Below are 16,942 nucleotides of genomic sequence, written 5' to 3' on the forward strand. Positions count from 1 at the left end.
AAAAACAAACTACGGTTACCAAAGGGGAAAGAGGGGGGATAAATTAGGAGTCTGGGAATAACAGATATACACTACTATATGCAAAATAGATAAACAACAATGTCTACCATTGGTTAATTTTTGACTGATTGACTCTGCAAAGTCAGTCATAATATCTCCTAGGGTTGGCAACACCGAGTGCATATTTTAGGTTTCCACAAAGCATTTGGAGTCCTTTAGCTTGGGGTTGGGGAAAGCTCATTCAAAACACCCTTTGGAACAGTCATGTCCCAGCATTATTTACAGAACACCAGTGTTCCATTCATAGAAAGAGAACACAATATGTTCTTAGGGAAACACTCGTGTTCATTTCTGGTTCTTTTATAAAGTCATGATCAACGTCACTTGTCAGGTGGACACGTTGATCCAGACTGACAGCCCATCCCCCCACACTGATTTTTTCGTTGTGTTTTTCATTCGCATCGGTAATTACCCTCTCCTTTTGCCTTGTTTGTTCTCTCCTCGCCCTTTGCATTTAGCCATTCATCTTAACATTCCCTATAATCATACTTAATACTTTGAAAATTAATAGCTGTTCTTTCATGATTTGTCTCTCTTTTGTGGCATTTCTCATTGCCTCTCTCAGTTCTTTGCCTGCAACATATGAGGTACACTCCCTGAATTTAAGATCCAAGTTCATTAAACTACGATACACGGGAGAAACCATTGGTGACAGCAAAACAAGGTCCCTCAAGCCCCGTTGCTCAAGGCTCAGTAACAGATGAGAGCACAAAATATCTGTGGGATAGAGTATTTACAAACTAAAGGAATTGCATGTCATTAATCACAAGTTCTTAAAGATCAGTCTTCTCTTATTTGTTCTATCTAGCTAAATGGCCCTGGAAATATAGTCTGCGGTTGGCTCAATAAATGCAAGTTGAAAATCATAATGTTCTCACCCAGTTTCCAACTCATACATCGTGGTATAGATTTTTTTTTCTGCTAGCATTCGCCAGTCCACTAAATATTCCAGACATACGGGAGTCTTCATTTGATTCATTCTAATAACTTTTTTCATCAATATGACTTTTGAGAATGCATTGGAATAGCAAATTAAATATTATTTATGACTTTAATTTGTGTCTTATTTGGATTTTACATTCACAGGGCCAACTTGGCTATCATCATTATCATATTGTTTTAGATTACTCTGAAAATTAAAATCCACTCTCGTCTTTAAATGTTTTATTGTGCTTGTCGTCCCTGTTTTGTGCCATACCGAACATGATTAATTCTGTTAGCCAAGTGCATATGGTCTGCCTGGCCACCATCCATTATCTTCCTTGTGGCTGTCTGCGAATGAGCGCTTTATTATTAATTTTTTCATCTTTTCAATTACCAGATGTGCTCCCCCAATCCGGGGGTTTCTGCACTGTCCAAATCCAAACGGCTGCAGTGACCACCTGGGTGATCTGTCCCCATCCCATGTCCCCCTCCCCCTCACTCACCACACAGGCCACCCCAGCTTCCCGTCAGTTGCTGGAATGCTCGGAGCTCTCTCCTGCCTCTGAGCGTCCTCACATGCCTTTCCCTCTGCGTGCAATGCTCTTCCCTCACTTTCCCTGTGGCTCCCTCTCAGCTTCCAGGTCTCTGCCTCGGAGAGGTCTTCTTGGACCATTTTCTAAATTAAGCTGCATCTCCACCACCACCTCCTCCTCCATATTTCCTGCGTCGTGGGGCCCCGTCCTTTCCCCTCCTAGCACACACCTCTATTTGGAATGTTTGTTTACTAATTACTCTGGATTGTCTGTCCCCCAAATGGAATGTCAGCTACTTCAGGGCAAAGACTTTGTCTTCCTTGTTTATTGCTGTGTCCCAGAGACAGTCCAGAAAACTTAGGGCCCATGAGAGAGAGGAGGGGAGTGAGGGAGGGAGCTGACAGCAAAACATCCAAGACAGAGGAGGCTCCTGGCTCACATCAAGCCCAGACAATCTTTAGAAATCTTCTCTCCCTGCTTACTCCCTTCTAGAATGTCCGAGGTCTCACGAAGCAGCTCAAAGCAGAGAATGACAAGCATTTGCTCACACCCTCTGGTGAGTCTTGAACACAAAGATATAAGTCTTGAACACAAAGATATAAGTATCAAAGGGATTAAAAGGGTCTTTGGATTCCATGGCCACTTCAGGAGATAGTTTTCTGATAGTAAAATTAAAATAATTCTCCGTTGAATATTGTCAACACCAGAAAGGACTGTGGTCTCTGCTTTTCCATGGAGTTTTTAGAAATGGGCTGACAGGGCCTGGAAGCAGTGATGCCCTAGAAGCATAAGCACACGTACGCTCAGATCTTGGCTTCTAAGTACCCTTATCCACTGAAGGGAACCAAGGCTCCATAGAAAAGAGGCTGATCTCAGGGCTTGGGCAGGAACTAGCTAAGATGAGCCTGGAATATTTTAGTGTGCCAAAACCTAAGAGAGTAATCAAAGAAAGATAAAAAGATGTCAGAAGGACACAGGAGGCCACTGGAAAGAGCTGTCACCGGCCAACTCTGGGATAGTGATAAAACCATCAAATAAAATAGTGATAAAATAGTGATATAACCATCAATAGTGATAACACCATCAAATAAAATAATGAAATAGTGATAAAACCATCAAATAAAATAATTAGAATTCATGGTCCATTCTGACATTAAAAAATGAACAAATTTTTTAAGAAAGACTCGCAGTAAAAGGCAAAATCACCTCGTGATCAGAAACCTAGGCACAACTGCATTGAAATACCAGGTCTGCCAAAGAGTCACTGAACGGCCTTATGAAGAGTTACCTAACCTCACGGCACCTCACTTTGCTCATCTGGCAAACGGGAGCAATGTGAGCACCTGCCTCATGTGGCTGGTGTGAGAAGCAATTGTGTGGGTCAGTGTGTTCGAAGCACTGAGCAGAATACTTGGCACTTAGCGAGCACGCATGACCATCATTATTATGACCATGATTTTTGTGATCATCTTTATGACTGACCTGGGCACCGACCATAGACAGACATTGACCAAAATGACTTTGAGGAAGCTCAAGGAGGCTGTGTTCTATATTCTAGGAGAATCTCTCTGCCTGGATGCCTAGGTGTCTCCTTTAGGTAAAAGGCAGTGCCAGCCCAGTGCCAAGAGGACAGTTTCACTGCTCTTGTAAGTTCTTTCCTTCCCAAGTGGATCCTCTCAAGCACTGCAGTAAGGAGGCTCACAACTGATTAAACAAGGCAGAGGCAGTCCCAGCTCTGAGGTCTCCAGAGCCCCCAGAATAGCAGTGGTTCCTGGCAGCTGTTTAACTGGCCAGAGGACCAACTACTTCACTAGAGAGCATGCTGGGAACTATGAAGGAGGATGCTATGGCATCTAAGAGTTTGTGACTTGCCCAAAGTCCCACAGCAGAGCAAGCTCAGCTGCCTGTTTGGAAATCCTGTCTTGGGTATGATTAAAACTTCACAGCAACCTGAAGTGCCAAGGACCATAGCTGGGTCTGTGGGATGGAGGTCCAGGGCTTGATGGGGTCATGCAAAGAGTCAGTGGCAGAACCAACTGTCCTGAGCCTGGGGTCCTCCAACATGGGGATGAGCCCAAAGGGGCCTTGACAGAGAAGCAAGTCAGTGGGGGAGGGAAAACTCAGAATGCTGGTTTACAGACACACATCTCAGGTAGGAAAAGGAGGCAAAGTCACCAAGTCAACTGCCTGAAGACTGATTTGAACCCTGATGGGCTTGGGTTCAAATAATAGCTAAACATTTAGGAATATATGATCTGGGGCAAGTTATTTAAGCTCAGTGAGCCTCTGTTTCCCCATCTGTGAAATGGGATTATATTAGTCCCACCAAGAAGGTCTTGGTGAGTGTCAGTTCTGTTCCTTCTCACACTTTGCATGAAGGACCATGGTTATAGACAGAGCAATAACTAAGGACTAACAGCTATAAGCCACCCGCACGAACCCTCTCACTTCATTCCAGTCAAACTTGCATTAATACGACTCTACATATGATTCAGCAGAGGGGAAAGAGGTTGTGCAGTGCGGTCACTAAGAATAAGAATGAGATATATTGCATTCTGAGTTGCTTGTTTATTGGAGCATCTTTGGAAATCAGAATACCTCTTACAGTGGATGTGTTCAAACAATTAAGTAGCAGCACTTTTTTCTGACTTAGTGGTTCATAAAATAAACACTGTGTCTAATGAAGGAGTGATACCTTAGATATGAGGAAATATGGTTACAATTTTTTAAATGTTTTATTTAGTATTTTTTATGTGCCAGGCACTGTGCTGAGCCTTTAATGGGTATGATCTAATTTAATTCTTAAATCCATTATGTGAGATAAATTCTACTACAGCCACTTCACCAATGAAGGAACTAAAGCCCAAAATGATCAAGTAGCCTGCACGAAGTCACATACGTAATGTATCTGTCAGGGTTCCCCAGAGGAACTGAACCAGTAAGATGATAGATAGACGATAGATAGATACATAGATACATAGATAGACAGTAGATAGACAATAGATATAGTTATGGACTGAATGTTTGTGTTCCCCCCTAAAATTCATATGTTGAGACCTAACACCCAATGTAATGGTACTAGAAAGTGGGCCTTTGGAGATGATCAGGTCATGAGGCTGGCATCTCGTGAATGGGATTAGTGTCCCTATAAGAAAAAGCCAAAGAGCTAGCTACTCTCTCTGCCATGTGAGAATACAAGAAGGCGGCAGTCTTCAGCCCAGAAGACAGCTCCCACCAGAACACAGCCATGCTGGCACCCTGATCTTGGACTTCCAGCCTCCAGAACTGGGAGAAATACATTTCTGTTGTTTATAAGCTACCCAGTTTATAGTGTTCTCTTATAGCAGCTCAAACTAAGATAGGTGATAGATGGACACAAGGTGTCTATGTGGCCCCATCCCAGAAAAAGAGAGGGTTTTTTTTAATATATTAAGATATATGTGTGTATATATATATACATATATATACACACATATATACAGTTGACCCTTGAACAATGAGGGGAGTTAGGGGTGCCAACTCTCCATGTAGTCAAAAATCCACAGATAACTTTACAGTCGGCCCTTCATATAAACAGTTCTGCATCCGCAAATTCAACCAACTGCAGATTGTGTAATATTTACTATTAAAAATAATCCACATATAAGTGGACCCACGCAGTCAAACCCATGTTGTTCAAGGGTCAAGTATACAAACACACAGACACACATATATATAGCATGTGTTTAGAACCAGAGAAGAAACTGTTAAAACAGTTGAAAGTGGTTGCCTCTGGGGAGTAGGGATCAAGCATGGGAAGGTGGAACCAGGGCTATTGTTTCTCACTACAAGCTGTGCAGAATGATTTGATTCTAGAATTCATACATGTATGACCAGAATAAAAACTAGAGTATAAACAAGAAAGTTCCAGCAAGATGAACTATCACCAGTTTATATACTATAAGTCTTAGTTCAAAGTCTCAGGGTGGAGTCAAGATGGCGGTGTGGGAAGACACAGAGTTCACATCTCCCCACAACTAGGGCACCTGCAAGATGCTGTTGGGAGACCCCAATGCCCAAGGAGATGGGAAGAACCCCCAAGCAAACAGGATTTGGTTCACAAGCCAGGGGTCAGGCCAAAGCTCCTGCGGTGGGAGCTCTGAGTCCAAACCACTGGACTAACAGAGAACCTCAGACCCCAGAGAATATTCATCAGAGTGGTGTCTCCCAGAGGTCCTCATCTCAGCACCAAGACCCAGCTCTACCCAATAGCTTACAAACTCCAGTGTTGGAAGCCTCAGGCCAAACAACCAGTAAGACAGGAACATAATATCACTCATAAAAAAAAAGGAAAAAAAATAAGATGGCAAAAAAATAGGTCACACGTAGAGAATGGACTTGAGGACATGGGGAGGGGGAAGGGTAAGCTGGGACAAAGTGAGAGAGTGGCATGGACATATATACACTACCAAATGTAAAATAGATAGCTAGTGGGAAGCAGCCGCATAGCACAGGGAGATAAGCTCAGAGCTTTGTGACCACCTAGAGGGGTGGGTTAGGGAGGGTGGGAGGGAGACACAAGAGGGAGGAGATATGGGGATATATGTATATGTGTAGCTGATTCACTTTGTTATAAAGCAGAAACTAACACACCATTGTAAAACAATTATACTCCAATAAAGATGTTAAAAAGAATATGTCACAGATAATGGAGCAAGGTAAAAACCTACAAGACCAAATAAATGAAGAGGAAATAGGCAATCTACCTGAAAAAGAATGCAGAGTAATGATAGTAAAGATGATCCAGAATCTCAGAAACAGAATGGAGGCACAGATTGAGAAAATACAAGAAATGTTTAACAAAGATCTAGAAGAACTGAAGAACAAACAGAGATGAACAACACAATAACTGAAATGAAAATTACACTAGAAGGAATCAATAACAGAATAACTGAGGCAGAAGAATGAATAAGTGAGTTGGAAGACAAAAGGGTGGAAATAACTGCTGAGGAGCAGAATGAAGAAAAAAGAATTAAAAGAATTGAAGACAATCTCAGAGACCTCTGGGACACCAACATTCATATTATAGGTGTCCCAGAAGAAGAAGAGAGAAAGAAAGTGTCTGAGAAAATATGTGAAGAGATTATAGTGGAAAACTTCTCCAACATGGGAAAGGAAATAGTCACCCAAGTCCAGGAAGCACAGAGAGTCCCATACAGGATAAACCCTAGGAGAAACACACCAAGACACATATTAATCAAACTGACAAAAATTAAATTCAAAGAAAAAATATTAAAAGCAGCAAGGGAAAAACAAAAGATAAAATACAAAGGAATTCCCATAAGGTTATCAGCTGATTTTTCAGCAGAAACTCTGCAGGCCAGAAGGGAGTGGCAGGATATACTTAAAGTGAAGAAAGAGAAAAACCTACAACCAAGATTACCCAGCAAGGATCTCATTCAGATTCAATGGAGAAATCAAAAACTTTTCAGACAAGCAAACACTAAGAGAATTCAGCACCACTAAACCAGATTTACAACAAATGCTAAAGAAACTTCTCTAGGAGAGAAACACAAGAGAAAAAAGACCCACAAAGACAAACCCAAAACAATTAAGAAAATGGTAATAGGAACATACATATCAATAATAACCTTGAATGTAAATGGATTAAATGCCCCAACCAAAAGACACAGACTGGCTGAATGGATACTAAAACAAGACCCATATGTATTCTGGCTACAAGACACCCACTTCAGACCTAGGGACACATACAAACTGAAAGTGAAAGGATGGAAAAAGATATTCCATGTAAGTGGAAATCAAAAGAAAGCTGGGGTAGCAATACTCATATCAGACAAAATAGACTTTAAAATAAAGACTGTTACAAGAGATAAGGAAGAACACTACATATTGATCAAGGGGTCAATCCAAAAAGAAGATATAACAATTATAAATATTTATGCACCCAACATAGGAGCGCCTCAATACGTAAGGCAAATGCTAACAGCCATGAAAGGGGAGATCAACATTAACACAATAATGGTAGGGTACTTTAACACAACACTTACACCAATGGACAGATCATCCAAACAGAAAATAAATAAGGAAACACAAGCTTTAAATGACACAATAGACCAGAGAGATTTAACTAATATTTATAGAACATTCCAGCCAAAGGTGGCAGAATACACTTTCTTCTCAAGTGTACACATGGAACATTCTCAAGGATAAATCACATCTTGGGTCACAAATCAAGCCTAAGAAAACTTAAGAAAATTGAAATCATATCAAGCATCTTTTCGGACCACAATGCTATGAGACTGGAAATCCATTACAGGAAAAACAACTGTAAAAACCACAAATAGATGGAGGCTAAACAGTGTGCTACTAAATAACCAAGAGATCACTGAAGAAATCAAAGAAGAAATTAAAAAATACATAGAAACAAATGCCAATGAAAACACAATGACCCAAAACCTGTGGGACGCAGTAAAAGCAGTTGTAAGGAGGAAGTTTATGGCAATTCAATCTTACCTCACGAAACAAGAAAAATCTCAAATAAACAACCTAACCCTACACCTAAAGCAACTAGAGAAAGAAGAACAAAGAAAACCCAAAGTCAGTAGAAGGAAAAAAATCATAAAGATCAGAGCAGAAATAAATGAAATAGAAACAAAGAAAACAATAGCAAAGATCAATAAAACTAAAAGCTGGTGCTTTGAGAAGATAAACAAAATTGATAAACCCTTAGCCAGACTCATCAAGAAAAAAAGGGAGAGTACTCAAATCAAAAAAATTAGAAATGAAAAAGAAGAGATCACAACTGACACCGCAGAAATACAAAGGATTATAAGAGACTACTACAAACAACTATATGCCAAAAAAATGGACAACCATGAAGAAATGGACAAATTCTTGGAAAGGTACAATTTCCCAAGACTGAAACAGAAAGAAAATATAAACAGACCTATCACAAGTAATGAAATTGAAACTGTACTTAAAAATCTCCCAACAAACAAAAGTCCAGGACCTGATGGCTTCACAGGTGAATTCTATCAAACATTTAGAGAAGAGCTAACACCGATCCTTCTCAAACTCTTCCAAAAAATTGCAGAGGGAGGAACACTCCCAAATTCATTCTACGAAGCCACCATCACCCTGATGCCAAAACTAGAAAAAGATATCACAAAAAAAGAAAATTATAGACCAATATCACTGATGAACATAGATGCAAAAATCCTGAACAATGTACTAGCAAACAGAATCTAACTGTATTAAAAGGATAATACACCATGATCAAGTAGGATTTATCCCAGAGATGCAAGGATTCTTCAATATACGCAAATCAATCAACATGATACACCATATTAACAAATTAAGGAATAAAAACCATATGATCATCTCAGTAGATGCAGAAAAAGCTTTTGACAAAATTCAACACCGATTTATGATAAAAACTCTCCAGAAAATGGGCATAGAGGGAACCTACCTCAACATAATAAAGGCCATATATGACAAACCCACAGCATACATCATACTCAGTAGTGAAAAACTGAAAACATTTCCACTAAGATCAGGAAAAAGACAAGGATGTCCACTCTCACCACTATTATTCAACATAATTTTGGAAGTCCTAGCCACAGCAATCAGAGAAGAAAAAGAAATAAAAGGAATACAAATTGGAAAAGAAGAAGTAAAACTGTCACTGTTTGCAGATGACATGACAATATACATAGAAAATCCTAAAGATGCCACCAGAAAACTACTAGAATTAATCAGTGAATTTGGTAAGGCTGCAGGATACAAAATTAATGCACAGAAATCTCTGGCATTCCTATACACTAACAATGAAAAATCAGAAAGAGAAATTAAGGAAACAATCCCACTTACCATCACAACAAAAAGAATAAAATACCTGGGAATAAACCTACCTAAGGAGGTGAAAGACTTGTACTCAGAAAACTATAAAACACTGAAGAAAGAAATCAAAGATGACATAAACAGATGGAGAAATATACCATGTTCTTGGAATGGAAGAATCAATATTGTGAAAATAACTATACTACCCAAAGCAATCTACAGATTCAATGCAATCCCTATCAAATTACCAATGGCATTCTTCACAGAATCAGAACAAAAAATTTTACAATTCGTATGGAAACACAAAAGACCCCAAAGAGCCAAAGCAATCTTGAGAAAGAAAAACTGAGCTGGAGGAATCAGGCTCCCCAACTTCAGACTATACTACAAAACTACAGTAATCAAGATAGTATGGTACTGGCACAAAAATAGAAATATAGATCAATGGTACAGGATAGAAAGCCCAGAGATAAACCCACACACATATGGTCCCCTAATTTATGACAAAGGAGGAAAGAACACACAATGGAGAAAAGACAGCCTCTTCAATAAGTGGTGCTGGGAAAACTGGACAGCTACACGTAAAAGAATGAAATTAGAACACACCCTAACACCATACACAAAAATAAAAACTCCAAATGGATTAAAGATCTAAATGTAAGACCAGACACTATAAAACTCTTAGAGAAAAACATAGGAAAAACACTCTTTGACATAAATCACAGCAAGATCCTTTTTGACCCATCTCCTAGAGAAATGGAAATAAAAACAAAAATAAACAAATGGGACCTAATTAAACTTCAAAGCTTTTGCACAGCAAAGGAAACCATAAACAAGACAAAAAGACAACCCTCAGAGTGGGAGAAAATATTTGCAAATGAAACAACGGACAAAGGATTAATCTCCAAAATATACAAACAGTTATGGAGCTCAATATCAAAAAAACAAACAATTCAATTAAAAAATGGGCAGAAGACCTAAACAGACATTTCACCAAAGAGACATAAAGATGGCCAAGAGGCACATGAAAAGATGCTCAACATCACTAATAATTCAAATTCAAATCAAAACTACAATGAGGTATCACCTCACACCGGTCAGAATGGCCATTATCAGAAAATCTACAAACAATAAATGCTGGAAAGGGTGTGGTGAAAGGGAGCCCTCCTGCACTGTTGGTGGGAATGTAAATTGATACAACCACTATGGAGAACAGTATGGAGGTTCCTTAAAAAGCTAAGAATAGAACTACCATATGACGTAGCAATCCCACTACTGGGCATATACCCTGAGAAAACTGTAATTCAAAAAGAGACATGTACCACAATGTTCATTGCAGCACTATTTACAATAGCCAGGATGTGGAAGCAACCTAAATGTCCACCAACAGATGAATGGATAAAGAAGATGTGGCACATATATACAATGGAATATTACTCAGGCATAAAAAAAGAAAGAAAACTGAGTTATTTGTAGTGAGGTGAATGGACCTAGAGACTGTCATACAGAGTGAAGTAAGTCAGAAAGAGAAAAACAAATACTGTATGCTAACGCATATATATGGAATCTAAAAAAAAAAAAAAAGTGGTACTGATGAGCCTAGTGGCAGGACAGGAATAAAACGTAGACATAGAGAATGGACTTGAGGAAACAGGCTGGGAGGGGTAAGCTGGGGTGAAGTGAGAGCAGCATCGACATGTATACACTACCAAATGTAAAATAGTTGGCTGGTGGGAAGCAGCCGCATAGCACAGGGAGATCAGCTCAGTGCTTTGTGATGACCTATAGGGGTGGGTTAGGGAGAATGGGAGGGAGACGCAAGGAGGAGGGGTTATGGGGATGTGGGGATCTATGTATGCATATCGCTGATTCACTTTGTTGTACAACAGAAACTAACACAGTATTGTGAAGCAACTATACTCCAATAAAGATCTATTAAAAAAAACACAAAGAATAGCATAAGAAATAAAAAACAAAATCAAATTCTCTCTGCTCCACTTTACCAAATTTCTTCAAGCCTGGGGTCTCCACTTTCTCATCGGGAGAACAGGACAGCCAAGCTGCCTGGGATTCTGAAATCTGACCCCGATGATAAAGACCTTTATGTCTTTCTCAATCCTTACAGATCCTCCTGGAAAGAAGATGCATGGCGCCCTAACCAGAGACAGAGGATGAACCAGAGCAGGCAGGAGGCAGCCCTGCCCCCTCCCCAGCTGCACTTGTGCCCCTGTCCCCGACAGACCCCCGCCTGCCAGGCCCCCTCGCCTCTCAAGGGCTTTGCTGGCCTCACCCCTCTGCCCTGAGCACCCTCCCCATCCTCCCATCAGCTGGCTCTGCCTCCCCCCAACTTTAATTTACAGGTAGGTCTGACCTTCGCTAACCACGCCATTTTTTCCTATCATGTATAGAAACATGCCAGCTATCAATATTTTAAAATTATGTATTATTTATTGCTTTGCTTGTTTATTGCCTGTTATTCCTCAATAGACCGTAAGCTCCATGAGGAAAAGGACCGTGTTTTCCTTTCACAAAGAACCTGGCAAAGAGCAGGCCCTCAACTAAGTGAAGAGCTTTGTCTGATGAATGTCACAGGCCACTGTCCCCACCCCAAGCCCCTACACTCCTTCCCCTGTTAGTTTTGACCAGCTCTCCACTTGACCAAGTCCGCGGGCACGAAAGTCTCTAAATTAGGAAATAAAAGGGAAGTGTGGGGGCTTCCCTGGTGGCGCAGTGGTTGAGAGTCCGCCTGCCGATGCAGGGGACACGGGTTCGTGCCCCGGTCCAGGAGGATCCCACATGCCACGGAGCGGCTGGGCCTGTGAGCCATGGCCGCTGAGTCTGCGCGTCCGGAGACTGTGTTTCACAAAGGGAGAGGCCACAACAGTGAGAGGCCCGCGTACCGCAAAAAAAAAAAAAGACAGAAAAAGGAAGTGTGGGGTATTCCCTGGCATTCCAGTGGGCTCCGCACTTTCACTGCCAAGGGCATGGGTTCGATCCCTGGTCAGGGAACTAAGACCCAGCAAGCCACGTGACGTGGCCAAAAAATAAAGAAAAAAGGAAGTGTGGCATCGATCATTCTGCAGTATCTAGAGTTCACAGCGGTAACACTGAACATCCACACTCACTCTGGGCCAGACCCTGTTCTGGGCATCTCAACACATTTCATTCTCATCACAACTCTACTAAGGGGGTAAGTGTTTAATCCCCATTTTACAGATGCAGACACTGAGACACAGAGAGCCTGAGTATAGGGGCTTTCGTTTATTCAGCTGAGGGTCTGCTCTTTGCCAGGTTCTATGTGAAAGGAAAACACGGTTCTTTTCCTCATGGAGCTTACGAGCTACTGAGGAATAACGGGATAAACAAGCAAACCAATAGATAATACATAATTTTTAAATGTTGATAACTGTTATGTTTCGATAAGCAATAGGAGAAAATGGGATGGGCCTCATTAAATGGGATGGTCAGGGGAAACATAGTGGCCACTGCATAGGAGCCCTCGGGATGGGCTGGACACAGTCCTGGGAAATTTTCACACTGTTTTCTTCCTCCTCCATCTCATCGTGTCATACTGCCCCTCACACACACACACACACTACAGTTACCAAAACCCCCAAAGTTCCCGTGGCTGTCGAGCTGAGAACTGCCATTTGAACCCAGGGCTCAGGGCCTCAAAAGCCCACATTCTCTGCTGCTTCTTGTGCTTTTGTCCTGTAAAAAACAGGAGGGCGGGGAGGGGAGGGGAGGGAAAGGAAAAGAAAAATCAGCCAGCCTCTCCGCTAAACACTCCTAGTGGCGGGCAGCTCGGTGATGAAATACACCGCCAGCCGAACGACAGCCATTTCTACTGAGAAGCGGAAAGCCACCTACCCCCTTTTAAGACTAGGCTTCAGCATAATTGAAGTGACAATTCTTATAATCCTTGTGTAATGAAGATTATTTTGAAACAAAAACTTTTTTTCTTATCTTTTTCTTTTACCAACTTGCATGGAGATTTTTCTTTTCAGAGGGAGGTGTTTCAGGCTCTGAGCCGGTAACTCAGCCTCAATCCTTTACACTTGGACGCTGTGTTTTGACGACAGATTCCAGGAGCACGGAGGGAAGGGCAGACGGAGGACCCCGAGCCCTGCTGGACGTGACAAGTTGCCCAGGGATGAGGTGATCCACCAGTGGCCACTCTCCATCCCTCGCAGAACTCACAGGGCTGGGAAGCGGCATGCAAGGCAGTAAAGGGAGAAACCCATCTCTGGAAACTGCCCATCGCGGAGGCCCACCTGAAGTCAAAACAAGAGTGAGATGTGGAATCGAATCTACCATCATTCTGTGTCCTGGATCTCAGGGCAAGAGCTGCAGCCTCCTGGGCTTACCTTGCGAATCAATTCCATCTTCTATCAATTGTACGGCCTGTATTCACCTTTCTGAACTTTCTTTTCACTCTCCCCATGAGTATTTTCTGCTTCTAGCAATAGCTGAGAACTCCTTTAGGGCAGGGGTCATATCCTTTTACTTTCTGTTATGGGTTGACTTGGACCACTACCACCACCCCCCACCCCGCAAAAAAAAAAAAAAGATATTTAAATCGTAATCTTTCGTGCCTGTAGCTGTGACCTTATTTGGAGATAGGATCTTTGCAGATGATCAGGTTAAGATGAGGTCGTTAGCATGGGCCCTAATCCAATAGGACCACATCCTTATCGAAGGGGGATATTTCTTCTCAGAGAAGCACACAGAGAAAACGCCATGCGAAGATGAATGCAGAGATCGGGGTGATGTTTCCACAAGCCAAGGGATGAAGGAACACTGAGAATTGCCAGCAACACCAGGAGTCAGGAAAGAGGCCTGCAACGGAGCCTCCCCAACCCCCCTCGGAAGGAACTGAGGTCAGTTCAGCCGGCTGACACCTTGATCATAATTTCTGACCTCCAGAACTGTGAGGCAATAAATTTCTGTCGTTTCAACTGCCCAATTTGAGGTACTTTGTTCCTGTAGCCCAGGGAAAAAATACAATTTCCTATTCAGGGTCCAGCCCAGCACTTGATATACAGCAATTGCCCCCCAAATGCTGGTGATGTAAATGAATACATGCATGGCTGAGGCACCCGTGCCCGAGTTCCTTGCCAGGGTGCTGGCTCTCCTATCCCCACTCACCTGGGTTATCCTTCAGGGTCAAGGTGAGCTGAGCCTCCTCTGGTCACGCGATGATTGAATGATTCCTCCATCCTCAGGTGGTCTTAGGGGACTGTTTTCTTTGACATCCCCTTTGCTCGATGGGTCGCACCCCTTCTCTGCCACCTCCCAGCTGCCCTCCCCACTCTGGAGTTCCCCGAGGATGAGGGTCTACCCTGGCTTTTCTCTTTGGCCCATCTCACTTCTCAGTTTTCTAGAAACCAGGGGAGGTAGGCGCTACCCAGACCTCCATCGCATCTGTCACCTCCACAGAACCCCATTCCTAAGACGTGTTCACTAACTTTTGAAGAAGGTGAGCGATCACTTCTCAAAGCTTATTTGAGAAAGAAACACAAGTCATAAATCACGTTTGAATGACTCTTTAAAGAAGTGATTTCAATTCAGTGACTCTTTAAAGAAGTTAGCAGTTGTAGAATCCCCGGAAAGAAGATGCTGTGGGTTGAATCGTGTTCCCCTCCCCAACCAAATTCATGTGCTGAAGGCCTAACCCGCAGAACCTCAGAATGTGACGTAATTTGGAAAGAGGGTCATTGCAGATGTAATTAGTCAGGTTAGGATGAAGTAAGTCACACTGGAATAGGGTGGGGCCCTGGTCCAATATGTTTGGTGTCCTTATGAAAAGGAAAAATTTGGATCAGAGACAGAGAGGCACCCAGGGAGGGAGGCTTGGAATACATCCTTCCCCAGCACCTTCAGAGTGAATGTGACCCTTCAGCCGCCTTGACCACAGACTCCCAGCCTGCAGAAGTTTGAGACAAGAAATCTCTGCTGTCTTCAGCCACCCAGCTCGTGGCCCCAGGAAATTCATGCAGTAGATAATGTTACCTGTCTCCATTTTACAGCTGAGAAATAGAGGCTCAGCTGAAGAGGGTTGCCCAGGGCTTGGGGCTGGTAGGAGGCAGAGACGGACAGCATACCCTAGGCCCCCAGCGACCTGAGCTGGTGGGAACCTGGTGATTTTTTTGTGATTTCCTGGGCGAGGATTGAACAAAGGGCCTTAGAGGCACAGAGACTCCCTCCAATAGAGCCCTGGTTAGGGGGAACGAGGCCTGGAAGTTGCTGGCCTGTGTAATGAGCTGGTAGTTAGCCTCCAAGAGAACCTGTGCCTTTCTCGGGCTTTTCTGCCCCCCAAGAAAGTTAAGGCCCATCTTGTGATTCCTCCTCTCATTAGATCTGCTCCTAGCTGATTCCCATGGAAAACACAAACCTAAACGTGGGAAGTGCAGGTCTTTGTGGAATCTTTTCTGCAGCTTCTAAGAACCAGTCCCCAAAGGGCTGCTCTCTGAGGTTACACAGGCAGGAGTGATGGTAGCAGGACCTGGTGCGGCGAGGTTCTTGCATGTGTTTGTGCAGCCCTGGGTGAGGCTCACTTAGTGACCCTCCTCCAAGACACAGGGAGGGATGGAGAACCAGCTCCAAGGAGCGGGACGTCATCTTTGGGCCCCAACCCCACCCTTGGTTGCATCTGAATGGCACACCAACATCACCGACGTGCTGCCCCCCACACACACCAGCTCGGCACACTGTCTCCCCTGCTTTTCTGACTCATCCTGGTGAGGCAGCATCTCAGCCTCTGGTGGCTCCCCACTGCGCCAAGTCACAGGCACATCCAGAAGGGAGTTGTGACCCGGTGAGAAGGAAGGAGACCCTGGGTGGGAGGAAACAAGCATGGGCTGAGTGGGGAAAGCCTCATTCTCACCCCTGCAGGCCACTCCTGAGCTGTGCTCCTGGCCCTGGATCAACAACAAACCTCCTTCAGGATTTAGCTCAGACAACACCACAACCCTGCCCAAACCTTCCAGGCCCCTGGCCACAGGTACGGCCGGCCTACGTGTCCACAGGCCCTGCATCCTCTGCCCATCTACCCCTCTGGGTCATAAACATCTTGGTGCTGTTCTCCCAACAGAATGAAAGCTGCTAGGTGGAGGGCACAGTGAGTTGCTTCCTTTGGCAGGTGTGTTGGAAGTGACCCTAGGAACAGTCTCAGGGGCTGGGGGAGGACTTTGCCTGCCTGGTGGCCTGAACCTCTCACTAGTCACCTGGTGCTTGGGTAGCAATGGCAGTGCACAGGAAGGCTGCAGAATAATGGGGGCTGTTGGCCGTGGGGCCAGGCTGCCTGGGTTCACATCTTGGTTCTGCTACTTAATAGGGTTCAGAACTTGGGTATGTTGCTTAAAGTCTCTGTGCCTCAGTTTCCTCATCTGTAAAATGGAGAGAATAAGAATAAGTGAGTCACAGGAGCAGCATGCGGCTGAAACCCACAGAAACCGCTCGGAACAAGGTCAGAGGCGTGGCGACGGCTCAGGCCCGGCAGCTGTCCCTGCCGCCATTAACCCATCGCTCCTTGCGACTCCCCAGCTCTGAACGCCTGGTGCATGACCCTCAGGCCAAGGATTTCA

Source organism: Delphinus delphis, chromosome 2 (assembly GCF_949987515.2).
Source record: "Delphinus delphis chromosome 2, mDelDel1.2, whole genome shotgun sequence".
Taxonomy (NCBI): Eukaryota; Metazoa; Chordata; class Mammalia; order Artiodactyla; family Delphinidae; genus Delphinus; species Delphinus delphis.